We start from the raw sequence: 17,750 nt of genomic DNA, 5'->3' as shown, positions 1-17,750 counted from the left end.
GAATATAAAAGGCACAGTGCCGACTTAAGTACAGGAAGAGTGAGTCTCCTAAGAGTTTGTGCTTTGGGCGGCTCCTGGGAGACCAGTATTGGATTCCGATGCACCAGTGCAGGTTTACTGTATCCCATGGACCTTCACATTGACGATGAAACACAGAAATCGCATCGGAATTGAATATAAAAGGCACAGTGCCGACTTAAGTACAAGAAGAGTGAATCTTCTCAGAGTTTGTGCTTTGAGCGGGTCCTGGGAGACCAGTATTGGATTCCGATACACCAGTGCAGGTTTACTGTATTCCTTGGACCATCACATTGACGATGAAACACAGAAATCGCATCGGAATTGAATATAAGAGGCACAGTGCCGACTTAAGTACAAGAAGAGTGAATCTTCTCAGAGTTTGTGCTTTGGGCGGCTCCTGGGAGACCAGTATTGGATTCCGATGCACCAGTGCAGGTTTACAGTATCCCTTGGACCTTCACATTGACGATGAAACACAGAAATCGCATCGGAATTGAATATTAAAGACACAGTGCCGACTTAAGTACAAGAAGAGTGAATCTTCTCAGAGTTTGTGCTTTGAACGGATCCTGGGAGACCTGTATTGGATTCCGATGCACCAATGCTGGTTTACTGTATCCCTTGGACCTTCACATTGACGATGAAACACAGAAATCGCTTCGGAATTGAATATAAAAGGCACAGTGCCGACTTAAGTACAAGAAGAGTGAATCTTCTCAGAGTTTGTGCTTTGGGCGGCTCCTGGGAGACCAGTATTGGATTCCGATGCACCAGTGCATGTTTACTGTATCCCTTGGACCTTCACATTGACGATGAAACACAGAAATCGCATCGGAATTGAATATAAAAGGCACAGTGCCGACTTAAGTACAAGAAGAGTGAGTCTCCTAAGAGTTTGTGATTTGTCGGCTACTGGGAGACCAGTAATGGATTCCGATGCACCAGTGCAGGTTTACTGTATCCCTTGGACCTTCACATTAACGATGAAACACAGAAATCGCATCGGAATTGAATATAAAAGGCACAGTGCCGACTTAAGTACAAGAAGAGTGAATCTTCTCAGAGTTTGTGCTTTGGGCGGCTCCTGGGAGACCAGTATTGGATTCCGATGCACCATTGCAGGTTTACTGTATCCCTTGGACCTTCACATTGACGATGAAACACAGAAATCGCATCGGAATTGAATGTAAAAGGCACAGTGCCGACTTAAGTACAAGAAGAGTGAGTCACCTAAGAGTTTGTGCTTTGGGCGGCTCCTGGGAGACCAGTATTGGATTCCGATGCAGCAGTGCTGGTTTACTGTATCCCTTGGACCTTCACATTGACGATGAAACACAGAAATAGCATCGGAATTGAATATAAAAGGCACAGTGCCGACTTAAGTACAAGAAGAGTGGATCTTCTCAGAGGTTGTGCTTTGGGTGGCTCCTGGGAGACCAGTATTGGATTCCGATGCACCAGTGCAGGTTTACTGTATCCCTTGGACCTTCACATTGACGATGAAACACAGAAATCGCATCGGAATTGAATATAAAAGACACAGTGCCGACTTAAGTACAAGAAGAGTGAATCTTCTCAGAGTTTGTGCTTTGAGCTGATCCTGGGAGACCAGTATTGGATTCCGATGCACCAGTGCAGGTTTACTGTATCCCTTGGACCTTCACGTTGACGATGAAACACAGAAATCGCATCGGAATTGAATATAAAAGGCACAGTGCCGACTTAAGTACAAGAAGAGTGAGTCTCCTAAGAGTTTGTGCTTTGGGCGGCTCCTGGGAGACCAGTATTGGATTCCGATGCACCAGTGCAGGTTTACTGTATCCCTTGGACCTTCACATTGACGATGAAACACAGAAATCGCATCGGAATTGAATATAAAAGGCACAGTGCCGACTTATGTACAAGAAGAGTGAATCTTCTCAGAGTTTGTGATTTGGGCGGCTCCTGGGAGACCAGTATTGGATTCCGATGCACCAGTGCAGGTTTACTGTATCCCTTGGACCTTCACATTGACGATGAAACACAGAAATCGCATCGGAATTGAATATAAAAGGCACAGTGCCGACTTAAGTACAAGAAGAGTGAGTCTCCTAAGAGTTTGTGCTTTGGGCGGCTCCTGGGAGACCAGTATTGGATTCCGATGCACCAGTGCAGGTTTACTGTATCCCTTGGACCTTCACATTGACGATGAAACACAGAAATCGCATCGGAATTGAATATAAGAGGCACAGGCCGACTTAAGTACAAGAAGAGTGAATCTTCTCAGAGTTTGTGTTTTGGGCGGCTCCTGGGAGACCAGTATTGGATTCCGATGGACCAGTGCAGGTTTACTGTATCCCATGGACCTTCACATTGACGATGAAACACAGAAATCGCATCGGAATTGAATATAAAAGGCACAGTGCCGACTTAAGTACAAGAAGAGTGAATCTTCTCAGAGTTTGTGCTTTGAGCGGATCCTGGGAGACCAGTATTGGATTCCGATGCACCAGTGCAGGTTTACTGTATCCCTTGGACCTTCACATTGACGATGAAACACAGAAATCGCATCGGAATTGAATGTAAAAGGCACAGTGCCGACTTAAGTACAAGAAGAGTGAATCTTCTCAGAGTTTGTGCTTTGGGCGGCTCCTGGGAGACCAGTATTGGATTCCGATGCACCAGTGCAGGTTTACTGTATCCCTTGGACCTTCACATTGACGATGAAACACAGAAATCGCATCGGAATTGAATATAAAAGACACAGTGCCGACTTAAGTACAAGAAGAGTGAATCTTCTCAGAGTTTGTGCTTTGAGCGGATCCTGGGAGACCAGTATTGGATTCCGATGCACCAGTGCTGGTTTACTGTATCCCTTGGACCTTCACATTGACGATGAAACACAGAAATCGCATCGGAATTGAATATAAAAGGCACAGTGCCGACTTAAGTACAAGAAGAGTGATTCTTCTCAGAGTTTGTGCTTTGGGCGGCTCCTGGGAGACCAGTATTGGATTCTGATGCACCAGTGCAGGTTTACTGTATCCCTTGGACCTTCACATTGACGATGAAACACAGAAATCGCATCGGAATTGAATATAAAAGGCGCACAGTGCCGACTTATGTACAAGAAGAGTGAGTCTCCTAAGAGTTTGTGCTTTGGGCGGCTCCTGGGAGACCAGTATTGGATTCCGATGCACCAGTGCAGGTTTACTGTATCGCTTGGACCTTCACATTGACGACGAAACACAGAAATCGCATCGCAATTGAATATAAAAGGCACAGTGCCGACTTAAGTACAAGAAGAGTGAATCTTCTACGAGTTTGTGCTTTGAGCGGCTCCTGGGAGACCAGTATTGGATTCCGATGCACCAGTGCAGGTTTACTGTATCGCTTGGACCTTCACATTGACGATGAAACACAGAAATCGCATCGGAATTGAATATAAAAGGCACAGAGCCGACTTAAGTACGAGAAGAGTGAGTCTCCTAAGAGTTTGTGATTTGGGCGGCTCCTGGGAGACCAGTAATGGATTCCGATGCACCAGTGCAGGTTTACTGTATCCTTTGGACCTTCAGTTTGACGATGAAACACAGAAATCGCATCGGAATTGAATATAAAAGGCACAATGCCGACTTAAGTACAAGAAGAGTGAGTCTCCTAAGAGTTTGTGCTTTGAGCGGATCCTGGGAGACCAGTATTGGATTCCGATGCACCAGTGCAGGTTTACTGTATCCCTTGGACCGTCACATTGACGATGAAACACAGAAATCGCATCGGAATTGAATATAAAAGGCACAATGCCGACTTAAGTACAAGAAGAGTGAGTCTCCTAAGAGTTTGTGCTTTGAGCGGATCCTGGGAGACCAGTAATGGATTACGATGCACCAGTGCAGGTTTACTGTATCCCATGGACCTTCACATTGACGATGAAACACAGAAATCGCATCGGAATTGAATATAAAAGGCACAGTGCCGACTTAAGTACAAGAAGAGTGAATCTTCTACGAGTTTGTGCTTTGAGCGGCTCCTGGGAGACCAGTATTGGATTCCGATGCACCAGTGCAGGTTTACTGTATCGCTTGGACCTTCACATTGACGATGAAACACAGAAATCGCATCGGAATTGAATATAAAAGGCACAGAGCCGACTTAAGTACGAGAAGAGTGAATCTTCTCAGAGTTTGTGCTTTGGGCGGCTCCTGGGAGACCAGTATTGGATTCCGATGCACCAGTGCAGGTTTTCTGTATCGCTTGGACCTTCACATTGACGATGAAACACAGAAATCGCTTCGGAATTGAATATAAAAGGCACAGAGCCGACTTAAGTACGAGAAGAGTGAGTCTCCTAAGAGTTTGTGATTTGGGCGGCTCCTGGGAGACCAGTAATGGATTCCGATGCACCAGTGCAGGTTTACTGTATCCTTTGGACCTTCAAATTGACGATGAAACACAGAAATCGCATCGGAATTGAATATAAAAGGCACAATGCCGACTTAAGTACAAGAAGAGTGAGTCTCCTAAGAGTTTGTGCTTTGAGCGGATCCTGGGAGACCAGTATTGGATTCCGATGCACCAGTGCAGGTTTACTGTATCCCTTGGACCTTCACATTGACGATGAAACACAGAAATCGCATCGGAATTTAATATAAAAGGCACAGTGCCGACTTAAGTACGAGAAGAGTGAGTCTCCTAAGAGTTTGTGATTTGGGCGGCTCCTGGGAGACCAGTAATGGATTCCGATGCACCAGTGCAGGTTTACTGTATCCTTTGGACCTTCAAATTGACGATGAAACACAGAAATCGCATCGGAATTGAATATAAAAGGCACAATGCCGACTTAAGTACAAGAAGAGTGAGTCTCCTAAGAGTTTGTGCTTTGAGCGGATCCTGGGAGACCAGTAATGGATTCCGATGCACCAGTGCAGGTTTACTGTATCCCATGGACCTTCACATTGACGATGAAACACAGAAATCGCATCGGAATTGAATATAAAAGGCACAGTGCCGACTTAAGTACAAGAAGAGTGAATCTTCTACGAGTTTGTGCTTTGAGCGGCTCCTGGGAGACCAGTATTGGATTCCGATGCACCAGTGCAGGTTTACTGTATCGCTTGGACCTTCACATTGACGATGAAACACAGAAATCGCATCGGAATTGAATATAAAAGGCACAGAGCCGACTTAAGTGCGAGAAGAGTGAGTCTCCTAAGAGTTTGTGATTTGGGCGGCTCCTAGGAGACCAGTAATGGATTCCGATGCACCAGTGCAGGTTTACTGTATCCTTTGGACCTTCAAATTGACGATGAAACACAGAAATCGCATCGGAATTGAATATAAAAGGCACAATGCCGACTTAAGTACAAGAAGAGTGAGTCTCCTAAGAGTTTGTGCTTTGAGCGGATCCTGGGAGACCAGTAATGGATTCCGATGCACCAGTGCAGGTTTACTGTATCCCATGGACCTTCACATTGACGATGAAACACAGAAATCGCATCGGAATTGAATATAAAAAGCACAGTGCCGACTTAAGTACAAGAAGAGTGAGTCTCCTAAGAGTTTGTGCTTTGAGCGGATCCTGGGGGACCAGTATTGGATTCCGATGCACCAGTGCAGGTTTACTGTATCCCTTGGACCTTCACATTGACGATGAAACACAGAAATCGCATCGGAATTGAATATAAAAGGCACAGAGCCGACTTAAGTACGAGAAGAGTGGTTCTCCTAAGAGTTTGTGATTTGGGCGGCTCCTGGGAGACCAGTAATGGATTCCGATGCACCAGTGCAGGTTTACTGTATCCTTTGGACCTTCACATTGACGATGAAACACAGAAATCGCATCGGAATTGAATATAAAAGGCACAATGCCGACTTAAGTACAAGAAGAGTGAGTCTCCTAAGAGTTTGTGCTTTGAGCGGATCCTGGGAGACCAGTATTGGATTCCGATGCACCAGTGCAGGTTTACTGTATCCCTTGGACCTTCACATTGACGATGAAACACAGAAATCGCATCGGAATTGAATATAAAAGGCACAGTGCCGACTTAAGTACGAGAAGAGTGAGTCTCCTAAGAGTTTGTGATATGGGCGGCTCCTGGGAGACCAGTAATGGATTCCGATGCACCAGTGCAGGTTTACTGTATCCTTTGGACCTTCAAATTGACGATGAAACACAGAAATCGCATCGGAATTGAATATAAAAGGCACAATGCCGACTTAAGTACAAGAAGAGTGAGTCTCCTAAGAGTTTGTGCTTTGAGCGGATCCTGGGAGACCAGTAATGGATTCCGATGCACCAGTGCAGGTTTACTGTATCCCATGGACCTTCACATTGACGATGAAACACAGAAATCGCATTGGAATTGAATATAAAAGGCACAGTGCCGACTTAAGTACAAGAGGAGTGAATCTTCTACGAGTTTGTGCTTTGAGCGGCTCCTGGGAGACCAGTATTGGATTCCGATGCACCAGTGCAGGTTTACTGTATCGCTTGGACCTTCACATTGACGATGAAACACAGAAATCGCATCGGAATTGAATATAAAAGGCGCACAGTGCCGACTTATGTACAAGAAGAGTGAGTCTCCTAAGAGTTTGTGCTTTGGGCGGCTCCTGGGAGACCAGTATTGGATTCCGATGCACCAGTGCAGGTTTACTGTATCGCTTGGACCTTCACATTGACGATGAAACACAGAAATCGCATCGGAATTGAATATAAAAGGCGCACAGTGCCGACTTATGTACAAGAAGAGTGAGTCTCCTAAGAGTTTGTGCTTTGGGCGGCTCCTGGGAGACCAGTATTGGATTCCGATGCACCAGTGCAGGTTTACTGTATCGCTTGGACCTTCACATTGACGATGAAACACAGAAATCGAATCGGAATTGAATATAAAAGGCGCACAGTGCCGACTTATGTACAAGAAGAGTGAGTCTCCTAAGAGTTTGTGCTTTGGGCGGCTCCTGGGAGACCAGTATTGGATTCCGATGCACCAGTGCAGGTTTACTGTATCGCTTGGACCTTCACATTGACGATGAAACACAGAAATCGCATCGGAATTGAATATAAAAGGCGCACAGTGCCGACTTATGTACAAGAAGAGTGAGTCTCCTAAGAGTTTGTGCTTTGGGCGGCTCCTGGGAGACCAGTAATGGATTCCGATGCACCAGTGCAGGTTTACTGTATCCCATGGACCTTCACATTGACGATGAAACACAGAAATCGCATCGGAATTGAATATAAAAGGCACAGTGCCGACTTAAGTACAAGAAGAGTGAATCTTCTACGAGTTTGTGCTTTGAGCGGCTCCTGGGAGACCAGTATTGGATTCCGATGCACCAGTGCAGGTTTACTGTATCGCTTGGACCTTCACATTGACGATGAAACACAGAAATCGCATCGGAATTGAATATAAAAGGCACAGAGCCGACTTAAGTACGAGAAGAGTGAGTCTCCTAAGAGTTTGTGCTTTGGGCGGCTCCTGGGAGACCAGTATTGGATTCCGATGCACCAGTGCAGGTTTACTGTATCGCTTGGACCTTCACATTGACGATGAAACACAGAAATCGCATCGGAATTGAATATAAAAGGCGCACAGTGCCGACTTATGTACAAGAAGAGTGAGTCTCCTAAGAGTTTGTGCTTTGGGCGGCTCCTGGGAGACCAGTATTGGATTCCGATGCACCAGTGCAGGTTTACTGTATCGCTTGGACCTTCACATTGACGATGAAACACAGAAATCGCATCGGAATTGAATATAAAAGGCGCACAGTGCCGACTTATGTACAAGAAGAGTGAGTCTCCTAAGAGTTTGTGCTTTGGGCGGCTCCTGGGAGACCAGTATTGGATTCCGATGCACCAGTGCAGGTTTACTGTATCGCTTGGACCTTCACATTGACGATGAAACACAGAAATCGCATCGGAATTGAATATAAAAGGCGCACAGTGCCGACTTATGTACAAGAAGAGTGAGTCTCCTAAGAGTTTGTGCTTTGGGCGGCTCCTGGGAGACCAGTATTGGATTCCGATGCACCAGTGCAGGTTTACTGTATCGCTTGGACCTTCACATTGACGATGAAACACAGAAATCGCATCGGAATTGAATATAAAAGGCGCACAGTGCCGACTTATGTACAAGAAGAGTGAGTCTCCTAAGAGTTTGTGCTTTGGGCGGCTCCTGGGAGACCAGTATTGGATTCCGACGCACCAGTGCAGGTTTACTGTATCGCTTGGACCTTCACATTGACGATGAAACACAGAAATCGCATCGGAATTGAATATAAAAGGCGCACAGTGCCGACTTATGTACAAGAATAGTGAGTCTCATAAGAGTTTGTGCTTTGAGCGGATCCTGGGAGACCAGTAATGGATTCCGATGCACCAGTGCAGGTTTACTGTATCCCATGGACCTTCACATTGACGACGAAACACAGAAATCGCATCGGAATTGAATATAAAAGGCACAGTGCCGACTTAAGTACAAGAAGAGTGAATCTTCTACGAGTTTGTGCTTTGAGCGGCTCCTGGGAGACCAGTATTGGATTCCGATGCACCCGTGCAGGTTTACTGTATCGCTTGGACCTTCACATTGACGATGAAACACAGAAATCGCATCGGAATTGAATATAAAAGGCGCACAGTGCCGACTTATGTACAAGAAGAGTGAGTCTCCTAAGAGTTTGTGCTTTGGGCGGCTCCTGGGAGACCAGTATTGGATTCCGATGCACCAGTGCAGGTTTACTGTATCGCTTGGACCTTCACATTGACGATGAAACACAGAAATCGCATCGGAATTGAATATAAAAGGCGCACAGTGCCGACTTATGTACAAGAAGAGTGAGTCTCCTAAGAGTTTGTACTTTGGGCGGCTCCTGGGAGACCAGTATTGGATTCCGATGCACCGGTGCAGGTTTACTGTATCGCTTGGACCTTCACATTGACGATGAAACACAGAAATCGCATCGGAATTGAATATAAAAGGCGCACAGTGCCGACTTATGTACAAGAAGAGTGAGTCTCCTAAGAATTTGTGCTTTGGGCGGCTCCTGGGAGACCAGTATTGGATTCCGATGCACCAGTGCAGGTTTACTGTATCGCTTGGACCTTCACATTGACGATGAAACACAGAAATCGCATCGGAATTGAATATAAAAGGCGCACAGTGCCGACTTATGTACAAGAAGAGTGAGTCTCCTAAGAGTTTGTGCTTTGGGCGGCTCCTGGGAGACCAGTATTGGATTCCGATGCACCAGTGCAGGTTTACTGTATCGCTTGGACCTTCACATTGACGATGAAACACAGAAATCGCATCGGAATTGAATATAAAAGGCGCACAGTGCCGACTTATGTACAAGAAGAGTGAGTCTCCTAAGAGTTTGTGCTTTGGGCGGCTCCTGGGAGACCAGTATTGGATTCCGATGCACCAGTGCAGGTTTACTGTATCGCTTGGACCTTCACATTGACGATGAAACACAGAAATCGCATCGGAATTGAATATAAAAGGCGCACAGTGCCGACTTATGTACAAGAAGAGTGAGTCTCCTAAGAGTTTGTGCTTTGGGCGGCTCCTGGGAGACCAGTATTGGATTCCGATGCACCAGTGCAGGTTTACTGTATCGCCTGGACCTTCACATTGACGATGAAACACAGAAATCGCATCGGAATTGAATATAAAAGGCGCACAGTGCCGACTTATGTACAAGAAGAGTGAGTCTCCTAAGAGTTTGTGCTTTGGGCGGCTCCTGGGAGACCAGTATTGGATTCCGATGCACCAGTGCAGGTTTACTGTATCGCTTGGACCTTCACATTGACGATGAAACACAGAAATCGCATCGGAATTGAATATAAAAGGCGCACAGTGCCGACTTATGTACAAGAAGAGTGAGTCTCCTAAGAGTTTGTGCTTTGGGCGGCTCCTGGGAGACCAGTATTGGATTCCGATGCACCAGTGCAGGTTTACTGTATCGCTTGGACCTTCACATTGACGATGAAACACAGAAATCGCATCGGAATTGAATATAAAAGGCACAGAGCCGACTTAAGTACGAGAAGAGTGAGTCTCCTAAGAGTTTGTGATTTGGGCGGCTCCTGGGAGACCAGTAATGGATTCCGATGCACCAGTGCAGGTTTACTGTATCCTTTGGACCTTCAAATTGACGATGAAACACAGAAATCGCATCGGAATTGAATATAAAAGGCACAATGCCGACTTAAGTACAAGAAGAGTGAGTCTCCTAAGAGTTTGTGCTTTGGGCGGATCCTGGGAGACCAGTAATGGATTCCGATGCAATAGTGCAGGTTTACTGTATCCCATGGACCTTCACATTGACGATGAAACACAGAAATCGCATCGGAATTGAATATAAAAGGCACAGTGCCGACTTAAGTACAAGAAGAGTGAATCTTCTACGAGTTTGTGCTTTGAGCGGCTCCTGGGAGACCAGTATTGGATTCCGATGCACCAGTGCAGGTTTACTGTATCGCTTGGACCTTCACATTGACGATGAAACACAGAAATCGCATCGGAATTGAATATAAAAGGCACAGTGCCGACTTAAGTACGAGAAGAGTGAGTCTCCTAAGAGTTTGTGATTTGGGCGGCTCCTGGGAGACCAGTAATGGATTCCGATGCACCAGTGCAGGTTTACTGTATCCTTTGGACCTTCAAATTGACGATGAAACACAGAAATCGCATCGGAATTGAATATAAAAGGCACAATGCCGACTTAAGTACAAGAAGAGTGAGTCTCCTAAGAGTTTGTGCTTTGAGCGGATCCTGGGAGACCAGTATTGGATTCCGATGCACCAGTGCAGGTTTACTGTATCCCTTGGACCTTCACGTTGACGATGAAACACAGAAATCGCATCGGAATTGAATATAAAAGGCACAGTGCCGACTTAAGTACAAGAAGAGTGAATCTTCTCAGAGTTTGTGCTTTGGGCGGCTCCTGGGAGACCAGTATTGGATTCCGATGCACCAGTGCAGGTTTACTGTATCCCTTGGACCTTCACGTTGACGATGAAACACAGAAATCGCATCGGAATTGAATATAAAAGGCACAGTGCCGACTTAAGTACAAGAAGAGTGAATCTTCTCAGAGTTTGTGCTTTGGGCGGCTCCTGGGAGACCAGTATTGGATTCCGATGCACCATTGCAGGTTTACTGTATCCCTTGGTCCTTCACATTGACGATGAAACACAGAAATCGCATCGGAATTGAATGTAAAAGGCACAGTGCCGACTTAAGTACAAGAAGAGTGAGTCACCTAAGAGTTTGTGCTTTGGGCGGCTCCTGGGAGACCAGTATTGGATTCCGATGCAGCAGTGCAGGTTTACTGTATCCCTTGGACCTTCACATTGACGATGAAACACAGAAATCGCATCTAAATTGAATATAAAAGGCACAGTGCCGACATAAGTACTAGAAGAGTGAATCTTCTCAGAGGTTGTGATTTGGGTGGCTCCTGGGAGACCAGTATTGGATTCCGATGCACCAGTGCAGGTTTACTGTATCCCTTGGACCTTCACATTGACGATGAAACACAGAAATCGCATCGGAATTGAATATAAAAGACACAGTGCCGACTTAAGTACAAGAAGAGTGAATCTTCTCAGAGTTTGTGCTTTGAGCGGATCCTGGGAGACCAGTATTGGATTCCGATGCACCAGTGCAGGTTTACTGTATCCCTTGGACCTTCACATTGACGATGAAACACAGAAATCGCATCGGAATTGAATATAAAAGGCACAGTGCCGACTTAAGTACAAGAAGAGTGAGTCTCCTAAGAGTTTGTGCTTTGGGCGGCTCCTGGGAGACCAGTATTGGATTCCGATTCACCAGTGCAGGTTTACTGTATCCCTTGGTCCTTCACATTGACGATGAAACACAGAAATCGCATCGGAATTGAATATAAAAGGCACAGTGCCGACTTATGTACAAGAAGAGTGAATCTTCTCAGAGTTTGTGATTTGGGCGGCTCCTGGGAGACCAGTTTTGGATTCCGATGCACCAGTGCAGGTTTACTGTATCCCTTGGACCTTCACATTGACGATGAAACACAGAAATCGCATCGGAATTGAATATAAAAGGCACAGTGCCGACTAAAGTACAAGAAGAGTGAGTCTCCTAAGAGTTTGTGCTTTGGGCGGCTCCTGGGAGACCAGTATTGGATTCCGATGCACCAGTGCAGGTTTACTGTATCCCCTGGACCTTCACATTGACGATGAAACACAGAAATCGCATCGGAATTGAATATAAGAGGCACAGGCCGACTTAAGTACAAGAAGAGTGAATCTTATCAGAGTTTGTGCTTTGGGCGGCTCCTGGGAGACCAGTATTGGATTCCGATGCACCAGTGCTGGTTTACTGTATCCCATGGACCTTCACATTGACGATGAAACACAGAAATCGCATCGGAATTGAATATAAAAGGCACAGTGCCGACTAAAGTACAAGAAGAGTGAATCTTCTCAGAGTTTGTGCTTTGGGCGGATCCTGGGAGACCAGTATTGGATTCCGATGCACCACTGCAGGTTTACTGTATCCCTTGGACCTTCACATTGACGATGAAACACAGAAATCGCATCGGAATTGAATGTAAAAGGCACAGTGCCGACTTAAGTACAAGAAGAGTGAGTCACCTAAGAGTTTGTGCTTTGGGCGGCTCCTGGGAGACCAGTATTGGATTCCGATGCAGCAGTGCAGGTTTACTGTATCCCTTGGACCTTCACATTGACGATGAAACACAGAAATCGCATCGGAATTGAATATAAAAGGCACAGTGCCGACTTAAGTACAAGAAGAGTGAATCTTCTCAGAGGTTGTGCTTTGGGTGGCTCCTGGGAGACCAGTATTGGATTCCGATGCACCAGTGCAGGTTTACTGTATCCCTTGGACCTTCACATTGACGATGAAACACAGAAATCGCATCGGAATTGAATATAAAAGACACAGTGCCGTGTTAAGTACAAGAAGAGTGAATCTTCTCAGAGTTTGTGCTTTGAGCGGATCCTGGGAGACCAGTATTGGATTCCGATGCACCAGTGCAGGTTTACTGTATCCCTTGGACCTTCACATTGACGATGAAACACAGAAATCGCATCGGAATTGAATATAAAAGGCACAGTGCCGACTTAAGTACAAGAAGAGTGAGTCTCCTAAGAGTTTGTGCTTTGGGCGGCTCCTGGGAGACCAGTATTGGATTCCGATGCACCAGTGCAGGTTTACTGTATCCCTTGGACCTTCACATTGACGATGAAACACAGAAATCGCATCAGAATTGAATATAAAAGGCACAGTGCCGACTTATGTACAAGAAGAGTGAATCTTCTCAGAGTTTGTGATTTGGGCGGCTCCTGGGAGACCAGTATTGGATTCCGATGCACCAGTGCAGGTTTACTGTATCCCTTGGACCTTCACATTGACGATGAAACACAGAAATCGCATCGGAATTGAATATAAAAGGCACAGTGCCGACTTAAGTACAAGGAGAGTGATTCTTCTCAGAGTTTGTGCTTTGGGCGGCTCCTGGGAGACCAGTATTGGATTCCGATGCACCAGTGCAGGTTTACTGTATCCCTTGGACCTTCACATTGACGATGAAACACAGAAATCGCATCGGAATTGAATATAAAAGGCGCACAGTGACGACTTAAGTACAAGAAGAGTGAGTCTCCTAAGAGTTTGTGCTTTGGGCGGCTCCTGGGAGACCAGTATTGGATTCCGATGCACCAGTGCAGGTTTACTGTATCCCTTGGACCTTCACATTGACGATGAAACACAGAAATCGCATCGGAATTGAATATAAAAGGCACAATGCCGACTTAAGTACAAGAAGAGTGAGTCTCCTAAGAGTTTGTGGTTTGAGCGGCTCCTGGGGGACCAGTATTGGATTCCGATGCACCAGTGCAGGTTTACTGTATCCCTTGGACCTTCAAATTGACGATGAAACACAGAAATTGCATCGGAATTCAATATAAAAGGCACAATGCCGAATTAAGTACAAGAAGAGTGAGTCTCCTAAGAGTTTGTGCTTTGAGCGGATCCTGGGAGACCAGTATTGGTTTCCGATGCACCAGTGCAGGTTTACTGTATCCCTTGGACCTTCACATTGACGATGAAACACAGAAATCGCATCGGAATTGAATATAAAAGGCACAGAGCCGACTTAAGTACAAGAAGAGTGAATCTTCTACGAGTTTGTGCTTTGAGCTGCTCCTGGGAGACCAGTATTGGATTCCGATGCACCAGTGCAGGTTTACTGAATCGCTTGGACCTTCACATTGACGATGAAACACAGAAATCGCATCGGAATTGAATATAAAAGGCACAATGCCGACTTAAGTACAAGAAGAGTGAGTTTCCTAAGAGTTTGTGGTTTGATCGGCTCCTGGGATACCAGTATTAGATTCCGATGCACCAGTGCAGGTTTACTGTATCCCTTAGACCTTCACATTGACAATGAAACACAGAAATCGCATCGGAATTGAATATAAAAGGCACAGTGCCGACTTAAGTACAAGAAGAGTGAATCTTCTACGAATTTGTGATTTGAGCGGCTTCTGGGAGACCAGTATTAGATTCCGATGCCCCAGTGCAGGTTTACTGTATCCCTTGGACCTTCACATTGACGATGAAACACAGAAATCGCATCGGAATTGAATATAAAAGGCACAGTGCCGACTTAAGTACAAGAAGAGTGAATCTTCTCAGAGTTTGTGCTTTGAGCGGCTCCTGGGAGACCAGTATTAGATTCCGATGCACCAGTGCAGGTTTACTGTATCCCATGGACCGTCACATTGACAATGAAACACAGAAATCGCATCGGAATTGAATATAAAAGGCACAATGCCGACTTATGTACAAGAAGAGTGAATCTTCTATGGGTTTGTGCTTTGAGCGGCACCTGGGAGACCAGTATTGGATTCCGATGCACCAGTGCAGGTTTACTGTATCCCTTGGACCTTCACATTGACGATGAAACACAGAAATCGCATCGGAATTGAATATCAAAGGCACAATGCCGACTTAAGTACAAGTAGAGTGAATTTTCTAAGAGTTTGTGCTTTGAGCGTCTCCTGGGAGACCAGTATTAGATTCCGATGCACCAGTGCAGGTTTACTGTAACCCTTGGACCTTCACATTGACAATGAAACACAGAAATCGCATCGGAATTGAATATAAAAGGCACAATACCGACTTAAGTACAAGAAGATTGAATCTTCTAAGAGTTTGTGCTTTGAGCGGCTCCTGGGAGACCAGTATTGGATTCCGATGCACCAGTGCAGGTTTACTGTATCCCTTGGACCTTCACATTGACGATGAAACACAGAAATCGCATCGGAATTGAATATAAAATGCACAGTGCCGACTTAAGTACAAGAAGAGTGAATCTTCTCAGAGTTTGTGCTTTGAGCGGCTCCTGGGAGGCCAGTATTGGATTCCGATGCACCAGTGCAGGTTTACTGTATCCCTTGGACCTTCACATTGACGATGAAACACAGAAATCGCATCGCAATTGAATATAAAAGGCACAATGCCGACTTAAGTACAAGAAGAGTGAGTCTCCTAAGAGTTTGTGGTTTGAGCGGCTCCTGGGAGACCAGTATTAGATTCCGATGCACCAGTACAGGTTTACTGTATCCCTAGGACCTTCACATTGACAATGAAACACAGAAATCGCATCGGAATTGAATATAAAAGGCACAGTGCCGACTTAAGTGCAAGAAGAGTGAATCTTCTACGAATTTGTGCTTTGAGCGGCTTCTGGGAGACCAGTATTAGATTCCGATGCACCAGTGCAGGTTTACTGTATCCCTTGGACCTTCACATTGACGATGAAACACAGAAATCGCATCGGACATGAATATAAAAGGCACAGTGCCGACTTAAGTACAAGAAGAGTGTATCTTCTCAGAGTTTGTGCTTTGAGCGGATCCTGGGAGACCAGTATAGGATTCCGATGCACCAGTGCAGGTTTACTGTATCCCTTGGACCTTCACATTGACGATGAAACACAGAAATCGCATCGGAATTGAATATAAAAGGCACAGTGCCGGATTAAGTACAAGAAGAGTGAATCTTCTCAGAGTTTGTGCTTTGGGCGGCTCCTGGGAGACCAGTATTGGATTCCGATGCACCAGTGCAGGTTTACTGTATCCCTTGGACCTTCACATTGACGATGAAACACAGAAATCGCATCGGAATTGAATATAAAAGGCACAGTGCCGACTTAAGTACAAGAAGAGTGAGTCTCCTAAGAGTTTGTGCTTTGGGCGGCTCCTGGGAGACCAGTATTGGATTCCGATGCACCAGTGCAGGTTTACTGTATCCCTTGGACCTTCACATTGACGATGAAACACAGAAATCGCATCGGAATTGAATATAAATGCACAGTGCCGACTCAAGTACAAGAAGAGTGAATCTTCTCGGAGTTTGTGCTTTGGGCGGCTCCTGGGAGACCAGTATTGGATTCCGATGCACCAGTGCAGGTTTACTGTATCCCTTGGACCTTCACATTGACGATGAAACACAGAAATCGCATCGGAATTCAATATAAAAGGCACAGTGCCGACTTAAGTACAAGAAGAGTGAGTCTCCTAAGAGTTTGTGCTTTGGGCGGCTCCTGGGAGACCAGTATTGGATTCCGATGCACCAGTGCAGGTTTACTGTATCCCATGGACCTTCACATTGACGATGAAACACAGAAATCGCATCGGAATTGAATATAAAAGGCACAGTGCCGACTTAAGTACAAGAAGAGTGAATCTTCTCAGAATTTGTCATTTGAGCGGATCCTGGGAGACCAGTATTGGATTCCGATGCACCAGTGCAGGTTTACTGTATCCCTTGGACCTTCACATTGACGATGAAACACAGAAATCGCATCGGAATTGAATGTAAAAGGCACAGTGCCGACTTAAGTACAAGAAGAGTGAATCTTCTCAGAGTTTGTGCTTTGGGCGGCTCCTGGGAGACCAGTATTGGATTCCGATGCACCAGTGCAGGTTTACTGTATCCCTTGGACCTTCACATTGACGATGAAACACAGAAATCGCATCGGAATTGAATATAAAAGACACAGTGCCGACTTAAGTACAAGAAGAGTGAATCTTCTCAGAGTTTGTGCTTTGAACGGATCCTGGGAGACCAGTATTAGATTCCGATGCACCAATGCTGGTTTACTGTATACCTTGGACCTTCACATTGACGATGAAACACAGAAATCGCATCGGAATTGAATATAAAAGGCACAGTGCCGACTTAAGTACAAGAAGAGTGAATCTTCTCAGAGTTTGTGCTTTGGGCTGCTCCTGGGAGACCAGTATTGGATTCCGATGCACCAGTGCAGGTTTACTGTATCCCTTGGACCTTCACATTGACGATGAAACACAGAAATCGCATCGGAATTGAATATAAAAGGCACAGTGCCGACTTAAGTACAAGAAGAATGAGTCTCCTAAGACTTTGTGCTTTGGACGGCTCCTGGGAGACCAGTAATGGATTCCGATGCACCAGTGCAGGTTTACTGTATCCCTTGGACCTTCACATTGACGATGAAACACAGAAATCGCATCGGAATTGAATATAAAAGGCACAGTGCCGACTTAAGTACAAGAAGAGTGAATCTTCTCAGAGTTTGTGCTTTGGGCGGCTCCTGGGAGACCAGTATTGGATTCCGATGCACCATTGCAGGTTTACTGTATCCCTTGGACCTTCACATTGACGATGAAACACAGAAATCGCATCGGAATT

The sequence above is a fragment of the Schistocerca nitens genome, chromosome 12 (assembly GCF_023898315.1).
Source record: "Schistocerca nitens isolate TAMUIC-IGC-003100 chromosome 12, iqSchNite1.1, whole genome shotgun sequence".
Classification (NCBI taxonomy): Eukaryota; Metazoa; Arthropoda; class Insecta; order Orthoptera; family Acrididae; genus Schistocerca; species Schistocerca nitens.
This window is presented reverse-complemented; position numbering follows the sequence as displayed.